This window comes from Syngnathus leptorhynchus, chromosome 2 (assembly GCF_054491065.1).
Source record: "Syngnathus leptorhynchus isolate UIUO chromosome 2, UIUO_Slep, whole genome shotgun sequence".
In the NCBI taxonomy this organism is placed as follows: Eukaryota; Metazoa; Chordata; class Actinopteri; order Syngnathiformes; family Syngnathidae; genus Syngnathus; species Syngnathus leptorhynchus.
In genome coordinates this window covers 3,104,265-3,129,308 of record NC_141196.1, presented here as the reverse complement: position 1 = coordinate 3,129,308, position 25,044 = coordinate 3,104,265, and the positions used below count along the sequence as shown (strand labels likewise).

At 45.3% G+C, this 25,044-nt stretch overlaps 1 protein-coding gene across 8 annotated transcripts in view; it reads left to right on the top strand.

Moving 5' to 3' along the window:
- The window catches only part of LOC147060123 (uncharacterized), a 41,940-nt gene that overhangs the window by 5,354 nt on the left and 11,542 nt on the right, over positions 1-25,044 (top strand). For 2 of the 8 annotated variants that reach the window (XM_085901129.1, XM_085901067.1), the window contains exons 1-3: positions 8,015-8,608; positions 17,097-17,166; positions 24,780-24,865. The gene's annotated coding sequence lies outside the window, so the exon portion shown is untranslated. The other 6 variants (XM_085901110.1, XM_085901092.1, XM_085901101.1 and 3 more) reach the window with 6 other exon arrangements.

The window sequence follows — 25,044 nt, the reverse complement described above, 5'->3', positions numbered from 1 at the left end:
CCGTCGAGGACCCTGGAATCGTTTTGATTAAATGGCGTGGGAAGGGTTCCGTTGTGTCGTTGTCTTTGTGCGGTCGCCGGCCAGTCGGTCAGGTGAGGCGAGGCATGCTCAATACGAGCAAGACCGGCCTGGAGCCAATGGAAAGGCGATACCTGCTTCGAGAGGGAAGCCTGGGCGGTAACGTGAGCTGAGGTGATGAGAACACAGAGGTCATTCACACACACACACACACACACACACACACACGCACACACACACACACACACACACACACACACACACACACACACACACACACACACACACACACACACACACACGCCTCCATGTGTACTTTGTGTTGTAGCAATGATGCAATAGCAAAGCAACGTTGCCGTGGAGACTCTGATGCTAATGGCTGATTTGAAAATGGACTTTGGTCAGCTGTGTGACATCAGACTAAAGAACATCTGAGCGTTCTTTATCTATTGAGTTGAAGTGGACAAATGGGTTGAGCGGGTCACAACCTTGGCCCCAACTTCAAAGTGAACGAGCCAGACGCAATTCGGTTGTCCTTTCCGGGCCGAGGTTATGATTTTTTGACTCGGGATCTCCGCTGCCTCCCGCCACTCTCGGGTCTTTCTCCCAGGGGGGTGTAGCACGGCAGCGCGGCGTTCCGCCTGGCACCGAGCCAGGACAGACGGCCCGCTCGCCTCTGCCAACCCACCTCCCCTGAGAACACAGACAAAGCTGGGACTGAGCCAGACGCTCCACTCTCGTTTTATCGTTTTTGTTTTTTTTAAATCTTAGTATGTGGCTGTCGCTTGGTCTCTTTATTAGCAACATCCAATTTCTTTAGCCACTGTAAAAGCTTTATTTACTTATTTAATAAAGCACGAATCTCTTGTCGGACACAAGTAGGGTCGACTTTGCCAACCGAGATGTGAATAAAACTCTTCGAATGGAGAGTGTCGGGCAGATGATTTGAACTGCCCTTTTCAAAATAATCATAAGCGGTCAGTTTTCCCAATAAAACATTGATATCTGATTTGGCATGAAAACAGTAAATCCAGTTCAGCGTTGAAGTCAATTACGTTGTCGTCCTTGAGCCATCTGTCCACTAGATGGAGCTCTGACTTTCCCGTGATGGCACGTATGACCAAAAAAAAATTAAATACGAGCGTAGAAGAAATGGGATCACACGTAAATAAAGTCAACTTATATTGGTGAATTAGTTATTAGATTTTTTTTTCTGCCACACATCGCAAAATCTATTTTGTTTAGGCCCTATAAACATAGCCCACTGAATTTGTGAGCTTGTCTGTTACAATGTGTGTAAAATGTGTGCGACTTTATTGACAATCGTTGCAGTGTGTGTTCCATGTGTCCGTCGTGTGTGGCCGCGCCCCCCCGCCACATCAAAACTTTCTGCCGAACCGATAAAGCCCCCCCCCACTGTGTGACTTATCATCTTCATTTGTTTGCTTCGCCACCCACATCCTTTTACCGTATGTATAAAAAGTCGACACACCCCTGTTCAAATGCTGCCCTTTTTGTCATCAAAAAAGCAAGATAAAACATTTCTGCCATTGTGACTTATAACGTACAACCCAAATAGGGGAAAAAAAAAGGAGGTTGCAAAATTCTGCACACCCTCATGACTGGGGTGAGGGTGTGTTGAGAATCAACCAATCACAAGTCGTGTTAAGTGCATTTTGAGTAACCCCAAATACATTTCCACGGACATTTTTTTTGAAAAAGAAAATTGTGCGCGATGAGCATCATAAAAAAAAAACGGCAATAATTGCGATAATCCTTGAAGAATCCAAATTTGAATCAACTATTTTTCCATTGACAGATAAGAGGCGGGTCGATTATCGTCTTATCTTTTTCTCTGTCCCACCATCACTCAAGGGCAAGCTGACCTGTGTGTGTGTTTGTGTTTGAGAAAGCTTGGCGTCGCTACGTCTAATCTGACCGGCCGCCGTTTTATCTGCAGGACACTCCGCCAGATCAGAGAGCGGGAGCGGGGGCGTTAGGGATGATGAGCGGAGAGGAGGGGAGGGGAGGGGAGGGGAGGTGGACGTCGTGATGAAGGCCGAGAGGAGCGAACCTCATCTCAAAAGTGTTTCATGTTAAAGTTTGCATGTGGCTGAGCGGGGAGGGAACTTCTAACGTTGTTCGGAATTGGAAAGCTGATTTACCTCACTTGCCCCTTTTCTCATTTCTCACACGCACACACACACACACACACACACACACACACACACACACACACACACACACACACACACACACACACACACACACACACACACACACACACTTCAGGATTTCCACAGTCGCATGTGGTGTTGAACTCATCCAACATACCGCAGTGGCTTACAGCCATGTTTTCTTCTGTTGCTACGGCGCCTGTGTGTGTGTGTGTGTGTGTGTGTCACGTGCATCTGTGACCGACACCGCACAGCTGCATGTGGTTTGTGTTTGTGTGTCTGACAGCGACTCACTCTCCGACACATGCACACAATGCGCCATTCATATGCTTGTGTGTGTGTAAAAGGAGCCAGATGTGCACGTTTGTGTGTGTGTGTGTGTGTGTGTTTCAGACTTTTTGTTGTCCTTTTATAGTTGCAAACACACTTTTTGTGTAGCATATTTGCGTCTGGTTGTGTTTGGTCTATCTCTTCTCGTTCACACATGCTGACTCGGCTGCTTTTTGTACTTTAGTGTGTTACGCATTTTGCCGTTTTATGCAAAAGGCTGAATAGTTTCAATTCAAATCAATATCGCAATGTGAAGATGAGATTTTTTTTTTGATTTTTACTTTGTATGCAGTTGTGGTTGACTCTTCTATTTCTGATGGCAAGTGCTCGGTGAGGTCAAAGTTCAGGGCCGTACGTGCACGTGCCTCGAGCGGTTGCCCTAGCAACCGCCCCGTGAAACTCACCACACTCGTGCGTCTTTGGATCTTTTCATTCACATCTTTGTTATTTACGAGCGCCGTTGACCGTCCGCGGTTGGCATCCTGGCCTTTTTGCGCGCCCTCTCTTGAGCCAACGTTATTCCGGAGCTTGTAAAGACACGGCCGCCGCCCTCATTAGGCCCGCTATAATTCATAATGACGACATCATAAAAGCAAGTGAGCTGACTTATTAGGAGACGTAAATCACAGGTTGCCCTCGTCAGCCTTTAAAAGGAAAAAAAAAAGTGCCTGTGGTGTTTATTCCGCATTGTCAGCAAAAATCTTTTTTTCATTTCCCCCCCCCCCCTTCTCACTGGTGTGCTCCATGTGCAGACTGTCACACTCGCCTCACTGAGCAGAGCAAGATGTCGCGTCGACGAACAAAAGAAAGCAAAGGGAGCGAGAGGAGCTAATTGCAAAAAAAAAAAAAAAAAGTTGGAGTGAGGTGTTGATTTCTGCAGGTGTCTCAGGGATTCCCGCCACATGAATCAAATGGGATTTGCAAGCCGACATGCAGATGGGTCTGGATTTTTTTTGAAAAGCAGACTCCCATCTGGCCTAAAAATAGGAGTTAAACTCACTCACCCTTCCCTCTATGCAGCCCTGAGTTCACGGGGCTCCCCCCCCCCCCCCCCGTCCAGCCGTGTAACGCGAGCTGCTCCCACTGTACATTCCGCTCCGAGCCAACTCCTCGGGAAAACCGGAGGGGAGTGGGCCTTGTCGTCACTCTGCCAAACAAAGGCGGTCGCTCGGTCGGCCATGCTGTTTAAAAAGAAGGCGCTGCCTGCTGTGTCGCCGGGATGGAGTGCCTCAAGGCTACGTCTCGGGGCTCTTCTTTTCTCTGGTTTGCCTTCACTGTGTTGTGACGGGGGCCCCCGGGCTGTTGCGGCGTACCCCCAGTATATACTTAGAAGGGAATGCGAATAAAAAAAAAAAAAAAGGGGGTTGGGGAGCACATTCGACAAAGCATGTCCGCGGGGGGAAATGCAAGCCCAGCAAGATTCACAGACTCAAAACAAGATTTCAGCTCTCGTCATTGTTCAACCAAAAGGATCATCTGTGGAGGAATTCTAGACGATAGCATTATCTGAGGAAAATTGTGGATGTTGGAATATTTAAGCGTTGACCTGAAATGATTGCGTCAGTCTGGGCAATTAAAGCAACGATTGGTTGAAATCTAGTCCCGATTGACAGACAACATGGCAGGGATTTTGCATATTGTGATGTCGTCACACATCTGTGTCAGATTGCATTGATCTCATCCTGTCCCACTTTACCGCGCCGGCAAAAAAACAAGCCGGCCGCTCCGCCTACGTGCGTCGTCGTCGTTGCACGCGGTTACATCACGACGCTACGATCTTTGTTTGTTCGCATCTGGTCTTTGTCCCGCTCGTGTGTACGCTTTAAATCTCATCACGACTTTTGTGTTTGTTCGTCGTAGTCTCTGGGTTGCATCACGCTTTGTATCGTTTGTTTATTTTGTTAGCTATAGCGCCTAATATATATATACATTTTATCAGGCAGATGCCGACTGGAATATTTGAGTGAATAAGATTAAATTAATCGTAGAAAATAATAAAATGATAACCAATAATCAGCTGATTCATTGAAAATATGTGATTTTTTTTTTTCTTCCCTTGGGGTCAGGAATTTGGCGGGTCGTTATTTCTCTCTTATGTTGAACTGTATTTAAGTACAAGAAAAAAAAAAGGCAGATTTTTGTGATTTTTACCATTTCTGACAATTTTAGGAATTTGGCGGGTCGTTATTTCTCTCTTATGTTGAACTGTATTTAAGTACAAGAAGAAAAAAAAAAAGGCAGATTTTTGTGATTTTTACCATTTCGGACAATTTGAAAAAAGCCAATATCGGCTAATTGAATCGGCCGGTCGATTAATCGGTCAGGCAGTGTGTTGTGACGGGGGCCCCCGGGCTGTTGCGGCGTACCCCCAGTATATACTTAGAAGGGAATGCGAATAAAAAAAAAAAAAAAGGGGGTTGGGGAGCACATTCGACAAAGCATGTCCGCGGGGGGAAATGCAAGCCCAGCAAGATTCACAGACTCAAAACAAGATTTCAGCTCTCGTCATTGTTCAACCAAAAGGATCATCTGTGGAGGAATTCTAGACGATAGCATTATCTGAGGAAAATTGTGGATGTTGGAATATTTAAGCGTTGACCTGAAATGATTGCGTCAGTCTGGGCAATTAAAGCAACGATTGGTTGAAATCTAGTCCCGATTGACAGACAACATGGCAGGGATTTTGCATATTGTGATGTCGTCACACATCTGTGTCAGATTGCATTGATCTCATCCTGTCCCACTTTACCGCGCCGGCAAAAAAACAAGCCGGCCGCTCCGCCTACGTGCGTCGTCGTCGTTGCACGCGGTTACATCACGACGCTACGATCTTTGTTTGTTCGCATCTGGTCTTTGTCCCGCTCGTGTGTACGCTTTAAATCTCATCACGACTTTTGTGTTTGTTCGTCGTAGTCTCTGGGTTGCATCACGCTTTGTATCGTTTGTTTATTTTGTTAGCTATAGCGCCTAATATATATATACATTTTATCAGGCAGATGCCGACTGGAATATTTGAGTGAATAAGATTAAATTAATCGTAGAAAATAATAAAATGATAACCAATAATCAGCTGATTCATTGAAAATATGTGATTTTTTTTTTTCTTCCCTTGGGGTCAGGAATTTGGCGGGTCGTTATTTCTCTCTTATGTTGAACTGTATTTAAGTACAAGAAAAAAAAAAGGCAGATTTTTGTGATTTTTACCATTTCTGACAATTTTAGGAATTTGGCGGGTCGTTATTTCTCTCTTATGTTGAACTGTATTTAAGTACAAGAAGAAAAAAAAAAAGGCAGATTTTTGTGATTTTTACCATTTCGGACAATTTGAAAAAAGCCAATATCGGCTAATTGAATCGGCCAGTCGATTAATCGGTCAGGCAGTGTGGCAGTGACGTGTGTGCTGGAAGGCAATGTTAATTGAAGACAGTTGTAGCTCATTAAACATTAACTGGCAATTAATTGACCTATTCTAGCGTTTGTAGTCCATTGAGCTCTATTCGGTGAGTTATCAACATACTTATCTTTTTGTCAGGCTGATTCCAAACCAAACTCACCTGACGTGGAACTGAAAACAGTTTTCGGAATTGATCCTTGCTTTGTTGAATTTGATCCATCAAAGTGTAAGTTTCTCATTTATGTATGGTAGGTACATGTCTTTATTAATTTATGGTTCATTTATGGTCAGGCAAAAATGTTGTATTTAAAATGAATCTGATTTTGTTGATTGTCATACAGACTCATTGATTGCTAGTGTTTGCTAAGAAAAAAAATCATGAAACTAAATCATAATTGCATGTTAGAGCACCATCTAATTTTTCAAAATAGCTCATCTTTGTTCATTTGTAACTGTGCATTTGCTATCTGTACCGATGCTAGCTAGCTAACAAAATGGCTAACGTGGAAGATCGTACGTAGGACGTGACTCGACTCGCTTGAAATTTAGCCGACTCGTTGGCTTGTTTTTTCATCGTGACTTAACAAGTTACATAACACGTCTTGCTTTGTCATGCTGCAAGATAAAAAAAAAAAAAAAACCCTTCCCGGAGGAATTTCACTTTTTTTGCATTCTTGTCTGTCCCACTATTGTCCCGATCTTTTCGATGCTACCAGCTCTTATGTAATGACTCCCAAAAAGGGATGCTACCCGTTTTTTGTCCCCCCCCCCCCCCCCTCCCTCCCTTCAGTCACCGCTCAATTAAACATTTTCCTAAACGCTTTGTCTCCCCTCTTTTCTTCCTCCGTTATCCAATATCGCCTGCCCACTTTATCGCCGACTCTTTGGCGGCATCCCATGATTCCCGCCGATTAGTCCCATCGCCTCGTCTTTTTTTAAGCCCATATCGGTCCATCCGATCTCCCTTCTCTCTCTCTCTCTCTCTCTCTCTCTCTCTCTCTCTCTCTCTCTCTCTCTCTCTCTCTCTCTCTCTCTCTCTCTCTCTCTCTCTCTCTCTCTCACCAGCAGCAGCACAAATACTAGAAATGCTTCAGCTCGCTGGCGGGGGGCCAGATCACTAACATGATAAATCAATATTGCCAGAAAATTATGTAAGATTTGTCTAGGGCCGCTTGCGAACCCCGCCCACTCATCTATTAGTCTTTGATGTCTTTGTCCTCATTTAACCGGAGCAGACGATACTTTTCTGATGATGTATATTATCCCAAATGAAAAGTCAGCGAGAGCACCAATATTTCCTTTCGCCGCTGCCCTGGTCAGAGAGAGCACGTGGACACTCACTCGCTGCTGGAGTTTCCATCCCATCATCCCTCATCTGGTTCTCTCGGCACCTTCCATCCTTCCTTTCTTCCTTCCTTCCTACCCAGCCTGGAATTCCATCTTCAATCCGCACGTGACCGGCACACATGCATGACTGCTCATGTGTCTTGTAGGAAAACATTGAAACATGTTTTAGGCGTGACATGCCAACAAGTGTGAAGCCATATTGTGCTAAAAGTAGAGTCCAAAGTCGATTCATCGATGACATCATTGATATTTTTTTTGCTCATCTTCAGTTGACGAAAAATACCCTGAACTGGTTGCCAGTCAATTGCAGAACACAAATCTAAACTCAATGAATCAAGTTAACCAAGAAGTTATTCTGCATTTGATTGAAGTCACTTCCTGTTCATGGTGTATTTTGCTTTTTAGCACTTTCAAATGTCATTAGCATCTTTTATTGCCATTGTATTATTGTCATTCTTATGCAAGACATGCATACCTGGTTCCCGGCGTGATCCGAACCCGTGCCGGCTTGCGAATTCACGCACCGGGCGTGCACGTTAAGCGTGCGTATGAGGCGTGGAGGGAGTGTGTGCGCTCCAATCCCATCTGCTTGACACAAGGGGGGGAGTGAGGGAGGGAGGGAGGGAGGGAGGGAGTAGACGAATAAGAACGAGGCCAGATCAGGCTGAGGGAGGTGGAGGGGAGAGGAGGGAGGGAGGGGTGTGCAGTTTAGAAAAAGGCAATGTGAAAAAAACTGGGGGTTGGGCTCCGAGCTCGTGTGTGTGTGTGTGTTTGTTCGCGTGTGTGAGCTCGCTCTCTTCCTTTCCTTTCTTTGTTTGACTACTGAGTGGGAGAAAAAAAAAAAAGCGAGACGCAATATCGAGAGAGGGTGAGGAGGAGAAAACACATGAGAGGGGAAAAAAAAATTCCAAAGCCAGTGTCACGCTTTTTTTGGGGTCTTTTTTTTTTTTTCCTGAAGACAAAGGGGATTTCAATGAGGAATATGACTTGAACAACTCCCAGATGCTTTTTGACAACAATGTCATTTATGTGAGTGCTTTTAGTGCATTAGCTGGACGGACTGTATATGCATGTGTGTGTTTCCGTGTGTGCGTGTGAAAGCGAGTGAGAGAGCGAGCGAAGGCGGTGGGGGGAGGCAGCCGGAGCAATTTAAAGGGAAAACACACAGCACACAAAGCTGGGAGGGAGTGCAGAGAGCCAAGCGGGCAGCAGGAACGCCGCTTTTATAACTGCTGGGAATCTGCTGAGCTGGCTACCGCTTGAACCCACGGACCCCATTTGGATGTTTTTTTTTTTTTTTTTTTTGGACCTCGTCGCTCCCCCTCCCCGGTGTCTCCCCATGGTAAGATGAGACTTCCTTGCCGGCCGGCTGGTCGACTGGCTGGCCCTCGGACAAAAGGGGGGAAAGTTGCGAAGCAGATGGGAGAGGGGCTAAGCTAGCAGGCTAACAGGCAGGAAGGAATGCCGCACAAAGGGAGCTTGTGTGCTCCAGCTGGGTTTGTGTGTGTGTGTGTGTGTGTTTGCCTCTGTGGATGGAATGTTTATGTCATGGGGCATCCCAATTTTTTTTTAAATTTTTTTTGCATGTGCCAGTGAACAATACGGAAACCTTTCAGAATTGTGTTGAAAGCAGCAATTTGAACAAAGAAGAAGACGACAGGGCATTTAAATCCCCCGCTCAGTCCTCACAATGCACATTTTCTTTCTTTTCCTTCTTGCACATTCATCCCCCTCCTTTTTTTTTTTTTTAGTCCTGCAACCTCCCCCCCCCCATAATCTGGATTGAGGAGGAAGCGCAGTGTGTTGTGTTGTAGCCTCAACATGTACGGATCACTCGTCTGGTCTGCGGTCAGCATTGAGCTAAAAGTAGCCGGCGTGTGTAGTGTGAGAAACACAACACTTGTTCTGCTGTCTGCCTGGAGCTAATGATCCGTGTGTGTGTGTGTGTGTGTGTGTGTGTGTGTGTGTGTGTGTGTGTGTGTGTGTGTGTGTGTGTGTGTGTGTGTGTGTGTGTGTGTGTGTGTGTGTGTGTGTGTGTGTGTGTGTGTGTGTGTGTGTGTGTGTGTGTGTGTGTGTGTGTGTGTGTGTGTGTGTGTGTGTGTGTGTGTGTGTGTGTGTGTGTGTGTGTGTGTGTGTGTGTGTGTGTGTGTGTGTGTGTGTGTGTGTGTGTGTGTGTGTGTGTGTGTGTGTGTGTGTGTGTGTGTGTTTGTGTGCGCGTGTCCTCATTTAGTCCTTGTCCCCGTGTTCCAAGATTCCTAGAAAGACACCTCACACTGTCCATGCACGCACTTCTCCATCCACCCTTCCTTTTGCTGCACTCAGCCGCCCAAGAGGCAAATCTGCTCTTTCGCCACCAGCGGAAGTGGAGCATTTTCTCCTCCTCATGCTCCATCCCCCCCCTTCTCCTCTCAGACTTTAAATCCCATCGCCACTTCCTGTCCATCTGGCATCGTCGCGTAGCAGCGTGCCAGGCGCGGTTCAGCCCGGGTCGCCCGTCATCTGACAGCGCAGGATGCTAATGCTAGGCTAATCTGTTTACACGATTGCTCCCCTTGTATCTATTATGTTGTTTATTATGATGTGAACTGACATGCGTGCTAAATTCAATAACGATACACGGGGAATTAGTTAGGATTGAGTGTGGCGATGGCATAACGGCAAGTAAACTGATTGTTGATTAGTCGGATCAGCAGGTTTTTTTTTTTTTTTTTTACGGCGCCATGCAGTTTTATTGTTCAAGTTTTGTGGTTTTGGCAGTTCGAGTTCTCTTGAACATGTTGGGGTATGCATGAACATGATGACGGTTGTCTACTTCCTGCTTATCCCCTGCAGATGTGCAAACGCACATGAGGGGGTGTTTTCTTTTTGTAGTGTAGTGTTGCTGATCTCCTTCCTCTGCCATGTGCACGGGGGGCTGCCCCCTCACAGCTGAAGGAGGGAGATTGTGCATTCATTGGAATGGAGGCTGAGATGACGAGAAGGAGAGAGAGAGAGAGAGGAGCGGGGTGATTGAGTGTGCTGCCTGCACGGAGAAGAAAAAGAAAAAGGGGGGGGGGGGGGAAGGGGCCGGCTGATGCCTCGTGTTTAAAAACAGGAGGGGGGGGGGGGCAAGATGGTGAGAAGCAGACAGCCACTAGAGGAGGTGAGGTGAGGGGAGGCTGGCTGGCTGGCTGGCTGGCTGGCGCCGTCTACAACTGGCCATGTAAATAAATGCACATTTGCAAGGAACCCTGGGAAAGTCATGCAAACTTGAACTATAAATATCTTGTGGAATAGACATAACAGTCGTCCCCCCGATGATACGAGTGACCCAATTTCAAAGTCTTTGCTCCTTGTCGCATGTAGATATGGCACCAGCCGCCTTTTGTTGTAATAATCTGCACACGCCCGCAAGTGCACACAGCCGTGGGTTTGTTAAAGCAGCATATTTTTCATGACTGGCTTGCCAGTTCTTTATGATCCCAACTGAGCCGCGGAACATACTGTACACATGCTTGAAACAGTAGCCGCATTTTGTTCCGCCGCTAAACACTCCGGGGGCCTCGCCGGGTCGCAGAGTGCACTTTGGATTAGCGTTATGCGCTTAATTCTATTATGCGCTTGTCAAAGGGCTGAGGCAGATTCGCTTTTTTTGGGGCCTAGTTGCTTTCATGTCAACCGCAGGAGCGCACAAGATAGCTAGCTGTGTGTGTGTAATTAGTCCGGAGAAGGGCGGGGCTACATGGGAGGGACAGACGTGTGCTGCAAGGTCACGGCCACGCCGATGGACTGCGTAAATCGGAAAGAGAAAGAATAGGAGAAGAGAAAAAGGAGACCATGTATTGAGCTTTGTGTTTTTGAGATCATGTAAATCAGTTATCTCAGTTAGACGAGTGTCGGCACTTTTCACATAAAAATGAATGAAAATGTCGTTAACAACAACAACAAAAAGAAATTCAATTGTGATGTGTGTTTTATTGAGAAAGAATATTCTGTAATATTGTGCCAGGGACAGGCTAATACAGACATACACAAAGATTGGTCATTGCTCAGTAAGCCACCTATTAGTTGTTCTTTGTAGAGGATAAAGAATGTATACTTGCTGGTGGTGTTATATATAGAAATTAATTGACTTATACATCATTTTTGGGCCAAAAAGACCAAAAGCAGTCATCCCATATGCAAGGATCATTAAAAATTCAGATGATTTATTTTCACTTTTTTTTTTTTACATTTACCAGATTTAAAAAAGTGTACCTACATTCCAACATGTTATTTAACTTTTCTCATTGATGTACTCCTCAGCATTAGTTTATTGACAAAAAGTAGGCACACGTGCGCTTGTATCCAGCAGTTAATCTGTATTGTTGTGTATTATTTAGCGACATTAGCCTCACTAGCATTGGCCGCAAAGCATTAACGGGACTTTTTGTGAACACATTCGGGTATCTTCTTGGCTATTTGCATACTGTTCCGTCACATGGCAACGACCATTGCTTCTTAAAAATCACTTTTGATTTTTTAAATTATTATTATTTTATTTAAGTTAAACAATAGAAAGATAAAATATACTTTTCCTAATGTTTCTGAATTTAGGTATTTTTTCCAGCCACTAGATGGTGTCATTCTTGAAAATCCTCCATGTTTTTGTGAATTCCAGCATTTTAATTAGGGCAGTATATCAATGGGCAAGGCAGTTACGGGGTTTCAGATGAACTTTGATCAAGAGCACGCCTAACCGGAAATAATACGGGTGCAGTGTAAACTTACTTGTTTTATCTACAGCAAATGATGGTAATTCTATCTGAAGGTGTGACTGAAATTCATAATCACAAACAAACAACAGCGTGCATATTTCATGAATGAAAATGTGCATCTGAAGTGTTTTGTGAAGACCTGACTTACTGGTTTCACCAGTCATACGGGCTGCTCTGCTTTCAAACACACACACACTTTCCCTATCAATGTATCACTGACACACACACACACGTAAGAGAGCACATGACATACGTGACCCTGCCCCTGACTTCAATCAATGCAGCTGATCAGCTTACGCTAATGCATTAACCTGATTGTCGTAAACGGATTGATGGCGTTTGCATGTGACTCCATTTTGGTGAGCCACCTGTGCACTTGGAGCTCTTCCCTGCACACATTGGCTCTTTAACCCAGTTCCTGGCTGAACCCTGACCCCCGTTGCTCCCTTGTGTAACTGCCAGAGATAAACGTCAGAATTGTGACGCACAAGTTTGGCACCGGCGCCGCGCCTCTGCTTGCTTTTGTTTCTCAGCTTATTTTAAGATTACAGTTTTTTTTTTCCAAAATCTCAGACTGTGTGAGTGTGTCAGGGGGGCCAGGGTGGACTTTGACCTTTATGGGTCTGACTTTGTGTGTGTGTGTGTGGGGGGGCGTTAACATGATCTGTCTTGGGGAGCCATTCCATCTCCTCCCTGTCTGTCTGCACCCTCCTTCTTCTTGCCTGCATCTTGCTCTCCCCGCCGCAGCCTTCTCTTCTTTCCTTACCCTCCTCTTTATCATCCTACTTTCTCCCCCCCCCACCCCCCTCTAAATCCTGTGTCAATCGAAGCCGACGTCCAGCTGTCCAAATCCTCGCTGCGTCTAGTCCAAAAAGCTTGTGACTGTGATCAGATGGTGTTGATTACAAAGATCAGAGGAGGGTGTGTTTTTCTTTTTTAGATGATATGCTCCACTTAAAATTATTCTGTGAAATTTTTCATTTTGAACAGTGATATAATTTGGCCGTTTTAATTTGAAACACCTCATGGGGACATTATTTCTAAAAGCCTTCCCCCCCCCCCAGTTGCTGCGAGAGGGCACGTCCCTAACATTGCACATCATAAATAATGTCGGCAGCGCCGGCGCGTGTTAGCTAGTGTTCAGGCTAGCGTGAAATCTGCTCAGGCTCCACTCCACCCTCACTCCCTCTCTGATCTCGCATGCGCTCACTCTTTGTGTGTAATTGAGGTGTGTGACCTTGGTGTAGGGCTGGCAGGTGTTACGGGAAGGGTGGCAGACTGATAGCTTGCATGCTAATATGTAAAAAAAACTGCAGTGAAAAGAAATAATATCAACCTGAGGGTGGAAGCAAATCCATTGATGTGATGCTTAGAGACAACCCTGCATCATTTCTGAGTCATTTATGCTTTATTGTCTACAAAGCGCCCCCTTTCTGCTGCCTGATGACATTGCGCCAATGTGACCTCCTGACACACATTTTAAGCGTCAGTGGCGAAATGACTTTGGCACGGCGGGCGGGCGGGCGTGGACTCCAGCTGTGCTCCAGCAATTAGTCTGAGCCCAATCAGATTATTATTATTTTTTTAACGCTACTCTTGTTTGGTAGAATTACAAATTGACTGAGAACGCTTACAAGACTGCTCGTAGTCAAGGTGTTGAGAAGGTTTACAACTGTAATGGAAGCAGATAAAGGCGTCTCCGTGCATCGGCACACGCCGCCCGCCCCCTTGCCCGCCCGCCCGTCCGCCCTCCCTCCCTCCCTCCTCTTCTTCATCCCAGTCGCTGCCATTGCAGCATCACCCCCCCCCCCCCCCCACCTCCTCTCTGCCTCCGCACACAGTAGCAGAGTGCATCTGTGTCATGTCACCGGGTTCTGGCGTCCTAGAGCAAACCCTCCCCTCCCGTCCCCTGCCGCCTCGCTCACATACCAATCTCTCTCTCTCTCTGTCGCTCGTTCTTTTCCTGTGTTTATGTCGTCCTGTTGTGTCGCGAGCAATTGTCGCCGTCCGACAAGATTCCTGCGTCGGGATGTTGCGCTATGCTGCTTGGCGGGGTTGTGTCTCAAAATTGAGCTGAGATTGTGTGTGTGTGTGTGTGTGTGTGTGTGTGTTTTGGAGGCCCCTCCAGAGAAAAAAAAAAAAAAGACAAACAGGTGAAGACCAGATTGGGTTCTGTCTCATTTCCTCTGCTTTGTGCAGCTGGTCAAGGACAAACACACGCACACACACATACATGTGTTTCCATGGCAACTCTGACTGATTTTTGAATGGTGTGGCGTTTTGGTACTCGGATACGGCATAGATGAGTCTATGCTTCAAGGATGAATGAATTTAAAATAATAATTAAAAAATAAAAGTACATCCGTCACATGGGCTAATCTGCAGTCAGCAAATTGCAGCCCTTTGAAACGTGACCTGATGTGAATGTTTTTTGGGTATTATAAGGCAAAACATTTTCAACCCAATTCACATGCAAAAAGCATTTCCGGTGAAGTTAAAAAAAAAAAAAAAAAAAAAAAAAAAAAAGAATTGTGCAACACTACTATATATTGCATAAGCTTGCATTTCACACACACACTCACGAATGGTCCAAAGTGCACCTTCAAAGTAAAACAAGAATTGTCATGAAATGAGAAGGGAGGGAAAAAAAGGGTGTGAGGAAAGCCAGCTGAGGCATGTGTGAGTCTCTTTCGGTTGAAGAAGCGACTCCATAAATGTGTTGTTGGTGCTCACGCAGCCTTGGTGTGGGTGTCCTTTCAATGCCTGGGATGGTTGGTCACATGACTGTCATCTGCTGTACCCGCTCAATAAGTCTGTGTGTAAATCAGGAAAGGCACGAGACAAACCACTTGAGACTCACAGTAGATGTTTTGTGATGAGATTCTTTTTTTGGGGAAATAGAAAAAGCCTTTTTTTTTTTATTTCTTTCTTGGTTCACTTGAATGAAAACGGTGCTGGCAGTAACCCCCCCCCCCCCCCCCCAAAAAAAAATAGTTTTGCTGTCAAAAACAAGCTACTTGACTGCCACCTTCCTCTTTCTCCTCACGTGGGACAAAGTCCGTTTTATTTGCGTGCTCACGTGACCTTTTTTGGCTGAGGGTCAGGAGTAAAAACCGCGCCGGCCACTTGCGGGCCTGACACGCCTCCACCGTGTCTGTAGCTCTGCCATGTCCGGCCTGGCGTGTGCACTGACCGGCGGTTATGGCTGAAAGTGAAAACACGTAACCTTGTATGCACCCACGGATTCCGCTAAAATAGAGCTCCTTGTAATCCCGTCACGTTGATGCGATGCTTTGTTCGGGCAAGTTTGTTTTTGAGGCGCTTGCCATCCTAAAAGCTCGGGAATGTAACGACCGCCCGCGTAGAGTGCGAGAGTCGGAACCAACTTGAAGGCAGGCGCTGAATCAGCGCTGACTAACTCCGCTCCCGCCACGTGGGCTCGCTCGTTCGCGCACGCCGCCTGCTACTTGGCTGCGGTTCAAAGTTCACAGAGGGTGCCACAAATGGTCATTTGGATTGGCGCTTTTTGAAAGTGAGGCCGCAAGACAGCCACAACAAAAATTCTTCATGCCACGCGTGACGTAATAAGACTCCAACGTGCACCCCAAGATAATTTGGCCTTGGTCTTTTATTTTGAAGTTGGCTCTCGCAGCGTGTGACGGCGACATTCTGTTGTCAAAAACCATGTCGTCATCCCAAATTCATGTTCAGTCGCTAATTATAGACGCTAACAAAGCTTATTCGTTGCGCTCTCATTGAACAAAACAGGCTAGTTGCCGCCATTAGTAGCTAGCAGCTAGCTGTTTAGTCGCTAATTATAGACTCTAACAAAGCTTATTCGTTGCGCTCCCATTGTCTAATACTAGTTGCCGCCGTTAGTAGCTAGCAGCTAGGCTAGCACATTTGAATGCTAACAGCTCGGCACATTTGAAGAAATCAGACGTAACGTCATCCCATTGGCCAAGATTTTACCTACTTGTGTTTTGCAAACAAGAATGTTTTTTGCCGCTACTCACAATTTAAATTTAAGAAAAAAATCTTTGTTGTTCTCTTGTGTATTTTTAAAAATTGTACTTTATTATATTATAATACTTGATTATTCTATGGAATTTTCAGTACCATACCCACAACATGAAAATATTTACGAGCCGCCGCCCTGAAAACAATTAAATACAAGAAGGCCTCGCTAATTAACCTTTAGTCAAAAGGCTCTCAACTCGGTTTATGATGCAACGCCTTTGTCATGAAGCTCATGAACAACCGGTGTGGCTTCCAGATTATGCTCACTGCTCCACTTCTTGTCCCTTGCATGACTTTTTCTGCTGGTACCTTTCTACATCCTTGATTTGGTTTACAACCGCGTCGCCGAGGGGATCGGCTCGACGTAAATAGTTGCCCACCTGCTCACACATGTGAGGCCAGCTGTGGCGTAGAAAGGTGAGACCTCTGCACTAGAGTTCAGAGGTCAGACCCTCCAGGCTGTGAGATCAGTGGAGCTGGGGTTTGTATTGACAAAGCTGTCTCACACATGCACACGGAACACCCGAAGCTGCGGCACACACGGGAAGCTTCCAGTAACTGGGATTGGAACACAAACGGTGTGGCAAACACAAAGACAGACAGTATAACAATCCTCACAGGCATATATTCTTTCCTTTCTGCCGAAAAACAACAAATGAAGTCACTTTCGGTAGTTGTAAAAATCTTGATTTGTGTTGTGGGGACCGCATCACGGTTTCTACGGGAAGTGTCAAGAGGGAGGGAGAGGAGGTGTCATTCGAGGACAAGGTGTGTGGGTGTGTTTGTGACACGAACACATATCGCAGGTGTCGTGTGTGTGCTCATGGTGCAAATGGAGGTGTGTTTTGGGGGCGGGGAGGGACGTCAGAGGGGCCACCTGTTCATGCCAAGCGGCCCGACATTGACACTTTGAATGAATCACACACACACGCGCACACACACACTACCTCAGGCCACTACCTCAGATTTCGAGAAACTCAACAAAAGCAGCAAAGTTTAGAAGGAACTCCCATTTTTTTCGACTCCTTTTAAATCTCTGCGTATTTTGTGTGCTTTTTTTTGTGGTTTTTTAAGGAGGCGGAAAGCATGATGTCGGCCCGGTGAAATCGAGCGACCCACCGAATCCAACCCCCATGCTCACGCGGTAAGGCCGCTTCCTCTTTGTTTTGGCTCTTTTAGTTGAGATGACGCCAGATGTGTTGCAAGCGTGAGCAGCGGCCTACGCCGTCATCACTTGCGGAGGTTGTGGCTTGAGTAATAATTGGGCGTGTGAGCAGGACTCGCAAGATAAGATTATGGAAGCTGTCAAACGTGTACTTGTGTGGCCTCTTGTCAAAGCCAAAAATGGATTTGACAGGAATTTTTAGCAAGAATGTGGAAGTTCGAAAATAATCTAATTGCTAATTTATTTTTTATTTTTTTGCCACTGTGATTCAAGGTTCACACTTGAAGTTCCAAACATGCGAATGGCACTTCAACACTGAACTTCAGTAGTCTGTAAATGAACTGGAGGTGTGTATCGATTTAAAATAAAAAATAAAAAAAAATAGCGATGGGCTCAGGACGACATTCCAACTGACAACAGTGACACCTCATTCATGAAAATGAAGAGTAACATCATTTCATCATCACCTTCAGTTTCATTCATGAAATGGGACGGGGCAATGTCGGACCTCATTTTGACCATTCTATTCTCAATGTTAGTGTTAGCGATCCCCTATTTTGGCGACCATTAGCGATAGCGAACACGTGATCACAAGTCAGCGAGTGTCGTGTGCGAAAGCAAGCCCCAAAGGAGCTGCATTCTACGTTCTATAGAGTTCGAATGTCCTATCGGGACCCCTGTCGATATTAGTATCGGTATCATGCGACACTACTCAATATCATGTGTCGACACTAAAACCTTTAAACCAAGTATGGAATTTTGTCTTAGCAAAAGTCCGCTTGCTTAAATCGGATTTATTATGAAAATACCATTGATGGGCTAACGAAAATTAACAAAGATATTTCAGTAACAATAGAACACAAACATAAATGCAAAATATTTTGAACAGTAGCCTGGCACAATGTAGTACTACACTCAACAGTCCTAATCAATGTAACCCTAAAAAAAAACAACTAAAGTTTCACTTTGAACGAACCGCGAGATAGTGACTGTATTTTTACGATCGTCATGATGATTATTATTGTGTCTGTCTGTCTCTCAGTGTACCCAAAAGTCTGACTCACGCCGTCTCGCTCATACTCGTGCGTGGTCACACACACACACACACACGAGAGCCATCTGCAGCGGGTGGGGACACACACGGTCTCCTACGAACTCACAAGATGCCATGCAGGCTTCATTTCTTTTTTTTTTTTTTTTTTAAGGTTGATTTGTGGAATTATACACATCTGGTGTGGCGGGAATTCTCGACTAAGTTGTTTATGGGAGTGTGAGAACTAAGCCGTGGTCTTTAATTCAAGCCATTACACTCGCATGCCTTTCCTGCTCCCTTTTGATCAATATCGAAGTGATAAGCATGAATTTGTCGCTCCCCGCGCCACACACTAAGTTGGACCTCCACGACCGATTGCCACGGTTTAGCGTTCTTTCTTGCGGCTTCATATTGTCACTCATACACAGTGTGTGTGTGTGTGGTATGTGTGGTGTGTGTTCCCACATCTGCCAATCATAAAATTTGGCTCCTTTCATCATAAGGTGGCGAGGGCTGAACAATAGCTTTATTATACAGTGAGCCCCTTACATTCCAGACACACCCGGACTTGGTTAAAGTCCCCATTATACGACGACCATATAAAATATAAAAAATAGCATTTAGCACCTGTTCTCGCTCCTCCTCCCTCTGATAGTTGAGACCTTCACTCCCAGTTGAGGTTTTCTGTAAAACTGGCAGATTTAAAAAAAATAAAAATAAAAAAAATTGATACTGTATATGAAAACATGAACCTGCTCAACCAAACTGATTGAAGGAGAATGAATGGTACATTTTGGCTCATGCTTCTCGCTCGGGAACGTTTTTTTTAAAAATTTTATTTATTTATTTTATTTTTGTTTGTTTTAATGTCAATCAAAATCATCTAGGTTTGGTCCATCCCCTTTACTTTGGACTTCTACCTCCTTTTGCGAGTTAGCTAGCTGGCGCATTTCACGCTAAAGGCCTTTCTTACACTTGTTTGTTATTTGTTTTGTGTCTATTGCCTCCTGAAAAGTGCTATATAAGCTTCGAGCTTAAAAAAAAAAAAAAGTAAGTCAATTTGCCTTGATTGAAAATGTGCATGTTTCCGTGACCTGGGTAACTGAGAATCTACGCAGGCATAGAGGGGAGAAAAAAAACAACAACACAATAACTTGGACAATTCTGCGTGCAGACTCAAGATATAATATCATAAAAGTCAGCTAGCTTAAGCCATATAGTTTTCACCAAATTGAGCATAGATGTGCTACAATACTCAATACCAATGGGCAGAGGTTCACTGTAAAAACTACAACGTACGACTTATTTATTCAGTAGCACTTAACAATGGACTCCCGTGGACGCAAATGCTCCATACATACACTCCATTACTCCTTCCTACAAAACGTCTTCTGTTGTCAATGGGCCACTTGTTGTCATGTGAGCCAACACAACTGTTGAGGCACAAAGGCTTGCTCACAATGTTCTCATTACATTTTATTTTTCTTTGTCAATTAGACCAAAAGGAGCCACGTGAGCGTGCGTCATCTGCATTATTATGCTTATTATTCCTTCTATCATCCTCTCTGCTTCATCCTCTCATTCCCCCTGATAATTCGGCTTCCCCTTGTCCCCCCCTGAGCCAAGGCTTGCTAAATATAACTGATTTTGTGTTTACAAGCTTGCGACACACACATTGCTCTTTGCTGTTATTACTGAATGGGAAAATTATGACATAAGATCGAAATGTTTGTGGCCTGTGAGAAAGGCACATTTTGTACTCCAGGGACTACTCGATTTTAGACGTTGTCACAGTGGCCCAGGATGACCTTCTTTACAGGTCTGTAATATTCGCTTGTCTAATGTTGTGATGGTTCTAATGTCGCTAATTCAAAGTTGCGTTGTTTTAACACATGCTAATTTTCTAACAACAAACAAAGGATAGACTGCCGAAATGTGGTAAACTGCTTATCTGTGGCTACAAGACTATATATATGTATATTTTGTCAGATTATTTTATTTTTTTTAACACAGTGCGCCTTTAGGGGCCGCTGTTGAGCAATCGTTTCGTATTCTGTTATTTCTTGACATGTAGCGTGGGGGGACACCATTTTTATGAGTGGCAACTGTCTATTAATCACCGCTTGTGCTTCTGTGATTTGTGTGTTCAAGTGTGGAGTGGGTTGAGGGGGCGGTTCTGGTCGCGCGAGTCGTGAGGCAGGCGGCCTGACTCGATGCCAGTGTGCTCTGTCAGGGAATTCCGGGGCCGTGGGTGACGTCAGCGTGTGACTGTAGCCTGTGCGTGGCTGGCTCTGGCCCTTTAAAAAGTGAGCCGAGCGCAACCGTGGTTCTTGCGTGTGTGTAAAAAGCCACAGCGAGACTAGCTCGACGAGGAGCAACACAAGCGGAATACGAGGCGACGTTCTCGGCTAACCTTTTGGGATCTTGTCGTGGGGGATGGTCGGGGATGGGGGGGGCGTTGGCGGACGCACGGAGCTCGTTCGCAGGATTAGTTTTCTCCAGAGAGTTTTTTTTTTTTTTTTGCCAAATTGAGGATATAAACATATTTCGACTTGAAGATTATCGGCATTTTTTTTGTGTTTGACTTGGAATACCCGGTGAGTGCGTGGACTTTTACAACTTGTCTCAGTATTATGTCATAAACGCTTCTGAGTAGTTCTTATCACGTGACCTGGTGGAACTCTTGTTTGTCAATGTATTGTCATAGTAGGTAGAAATATTCATAGGTGGGGGAATATTAAGAGGTGAGGGAATTTTTTTTTCTTGCAGGTGACGTGTGGGGGGGGAGACTCATTCCCGTAATTGGTCCACTTGCGGAGTTTCATTCATTAGTCATAGGCGCTGCTTTTTGGTTCGTTTGCTAGAAAAGGGAAGCAAGCGAGGAGTTTTGAATAAAGAAAAATGCCTGTGTAAGGAGATCTCACACTATTGTGCATGAGTAGGAGTTGGGGGTGGGTCGGCAGCCGTATGAAGTGAATGGCGAGCTGCCCCCACACACCCCCACCAAGTCAATCCTGACACACACAAAGAGACGGATTGAAAGGAAGTGATTTGCATCACCTCTCTGTTTGGCGGGGGAGGGGCAATGTCTGCCCCCCCTTGAATTGGCAAAGACTTGAATCAGGCTCTGTGGGGAGAGAGAGAGGGGGGTGGTTTTGTTACGTCATCAAGCATGCTGACTGCCGCGTGTGTTTTGTGCGTATTTTTACGCAAATTACGCACAGCCAAACCCAGACAAACGGGGCAGTAAAAAGCAAATGTTGTTGTTTAGTCGACTCCTCTTGATGTGCCCCGCTATATTACGGGTCATAAAGTTCTACATCAACCCCCTGGAGTGTGTGTTGGCCGAGTCCCTCCCCCCCCCCCCCCCCTCCAAAAAGCCTTTGAACGTTCACTTCCGATCTGATCGATTGACATGGAAAAACAGCTTTGATGGTGAGGCAGTAAAAAAGCTAAAACGCCCCCCCCCCCCACACGTCTATCCCGTGTGTGCACTATGAATAATGACTTTTGTGAAAGTGATATACACATTTCAGCCTAGATGATTCAACACCAATGCATGATCATTAAATATATTAATTGAGTATTTTACTGCACTTATCAAAAGAAATGGGTCTGTAGGTTGACTTCAACTGTTTACTCAACAGGTTGCCCGGCAACGTGGGGGCACAAGCCGCCATGTATTTTGGCTTTGTGACTTTTTTTTTTGGGAAGGGGGGGGGGCATGTGACTGCTTTTGTTGCCTTCTCCAGACAGCAAGCGACAATCCGGATTGGATGTCATGCTTAAATAAAGGAGAAACAGCAACTTTGTGTGTGTGTGTGTTGCTGTCTGGGGTGTCATTTTTCCGCCATGGAGCGAAGGCAGGTGTAGAATAACACTGGGCACACAGCAACAGGTTAAGTGTTAACGCAGCTTGTCCGTCACTCAGAGGGGATGGCAAACTGTTGTATTCTACCTAACGCAGACACCTTGTCCCCCCCCCGCAAGGTGAGACAGATGAAGCTTTTAGCGCTCCTCAGGCGGCTACATGTGGAATTCCACCATGCAGTGAGACTGAGCTTTGTATGCATGCTGCTGTTCCCACACACATGTGACTTTTCACTTTGAGTACAATGTGAACCCACATTTATCGCAGTAGATATGCTCCAGACCCTAACGTGTCATTTAAAAAAAAAAAAAAAAAAAAACTCGTATTTTTAGGCACACTTTTTTCAATAGTCTGACACATATGAATTCTCATAATAAAGAGGCACAGTGTGCATGCTTCAAGTTGTTGGTCACTTCTGACTGTAAAAATAGCACATAGAATAAAAGAGAATAAAATCCTTTATAAACATTCAACCAAACCAGTATCGTTACTCCGTCATATATAAAAAAATAATTATTACTTCCAATTAGTAGCTGATCATCTCTGCCTATTTCTCTATCGTTGAATGATTTCTTTCAATAAATAGAGTGCCGGAAAAGATGAACTGCATTGCAGCAGTATATGTGTTTAGTCTGTGGTTGTTAGGGTTTCACGATCATAATCAACTTTTTTGAGACTTTATAGGCCAGTTGAGAAAATGACACATGGGCGTTTGATATGAAAGTCTGAGCAAACCCCTAACGTGAAATGAGAGGGAGCATCACGCTCGGGTGGAACAGCGGTAAAGTCCTTTCCGCTTCATGTGGATAAGAGGTGGCCGTTTCACCCCAATTGGGCCCGGAAGACCAACCCAAACAGACCCGGGATGTTCTGCGGACCTTTCCTCAACAAAGTCAACACGCTTTGTGGGTGTGATGACAGCATTCCCCTTCTGCGGCCAATGAAACGTCCTGTTTTGTCAGAGAGCCTGTGAGGTCATATTAGGGGGGCGGGGCTTGTTTCAGTCACCACGAGAAGTAAAAGTTGAGGGGGATTTTGATGATGAACGTTGTGGAAATGGAGAGTGAGTCGCCTACGCTTGCGCTTTGTGTGTCAGCATTCCGGGCCGGTAGTTGAGTCACTGTCTTTTTTGTCTGGCACGTGTTGCTTGAAACGACGTACAGAAATGTTGAGTAATCGCCGGTGTCACACATGGACGCACCTTCACCAGAATCTTACCAGAGTAGGAAGCAAGGCTTTCGTCCTCTTTTATTTTATTGATTTATTGATTTATTTCTATGGCGGGTGACATCACAGTGTGTTTTTTTTGTTTGTTTGTTTGTTTTTGTTTTGTTTTTTCCCGAAGAGGCTTTTGTGAGTCATGCTACACGCAAAGCCAGTCCACCGCCAACGTCGGAAGTACTTTTTATTTTTTTAGTGTGTGTTTACACCAAAGCTCACGTGACCTGACCTCAGTTGCCCTTAAAGCGCACATGCAGTTTGTGTCCGAGAGGAAGTCGCAATCCTCCGTGCCTCCGTTTCATTCGCTAGTCGGGAAGCCTACTTCCTCTGGCTGTGACTTCCTGTTCCCCTCAAAGCTTCACTTCCTCTCTTTAATCTCCAACATGTACAGACACTGGCCGGCCATTTTATTAGGTACACCTGCATAATCCAAGCTCCTCAATCGCATGATTTTCCTCCTCCCCGCAATATTGGAATTGTGATTTAATCTACAATTATTTTGGACGTTACGTCAATGTCAACGTCACTAACGTTATTCAAAATAGCCGTCCGCCTCTGGTGTGTTCTCCAAAGCCACATTTAAGCACTTTGTAAGTGACAATAAACAAGAGTCTTCTGATTTTTGTTTCCGCAAATTCCCTCCTTTCTGGGGCTTTTTCATCGTCCTATGTGGTTCAAGGTGACTCTCCAAAATACAGAACAGAAAGAGACAGGAGCAGCTCCGATCTGCTTTTGTTTTGACTGACTGTTGGGCTTGAAGGCTAAGGTGGGACTGGTTGACCTACTGAGCCCAGAGCTAAATCGTTGTTGTACACTGGTGCCTTAGGTGCTACGTTTGCTAGCTTAATGCTAACACACAATTGGAAATTCCATATACGAGCTAATGTACGACATCTGTGTCACCTTTTAAGCGGTGAACACAAAGATGAAGTAACTCATTTAATCAGCTAATTGCGCTTCTCACAGGCATATTTTCTTTGTCCTCCGCGAAGAGCGACTCATCTTACAGCAGCTTACATACAACCTTTGCTAACTTGATGCAAGTGCTATTATTTTTCTTAACAAATCATCTCAAGGCACCAATGTATTAGCTTAATGATGATGATGAGCGTGGCGGTGGGGACATTCCACCAGATGGCTGTCAAACGTTAGCCGCTTTGTGTTTTTCGTGACCTTTCGCTCGAACGCCCCCCACCCACCCACTTGTTTGTTATACACACGCAAATTCGCTCGCTTGTAGACTTCACTGGAAACATGACATATCTGATCTTGACAAATTCCCACTCACCTAGTGACATTTCGGAACAGTTTTGGGGGTAAGCCCTGTGCACGCTGAGTCATCACTTTCACACACACCGGCGTGCTATCTTATTATTGCTAACATCACTTTCTAACGACGCCCGCAGTCCCTTTCACCCGTGTCGATTACAACCATTTATGTCTTTATGTCGTGTCTGTGTCTTCCAGCGTCCAGGAGGCACCCGAGAGATGACCGGCGGCCGAAGTTGAGGCGCGACACGATTGTCAGTGGGGAACTTGCTGCTACTCTGGAGGTAAACAAAGTCGTGCGCACGTGCCTGAACTTTACAGTTAAAAGTCGGCGGCCTATCTGGTCTCTCACGCGTGCTTTGGACTAGGCAGGAGGTGTCTAGATAAGCTCGGGCAGCGGCGGTCCCAACCAACTAAAAATGCACGGCGACTGAAATATCCACCGCTTTAAATAGAAATGAAG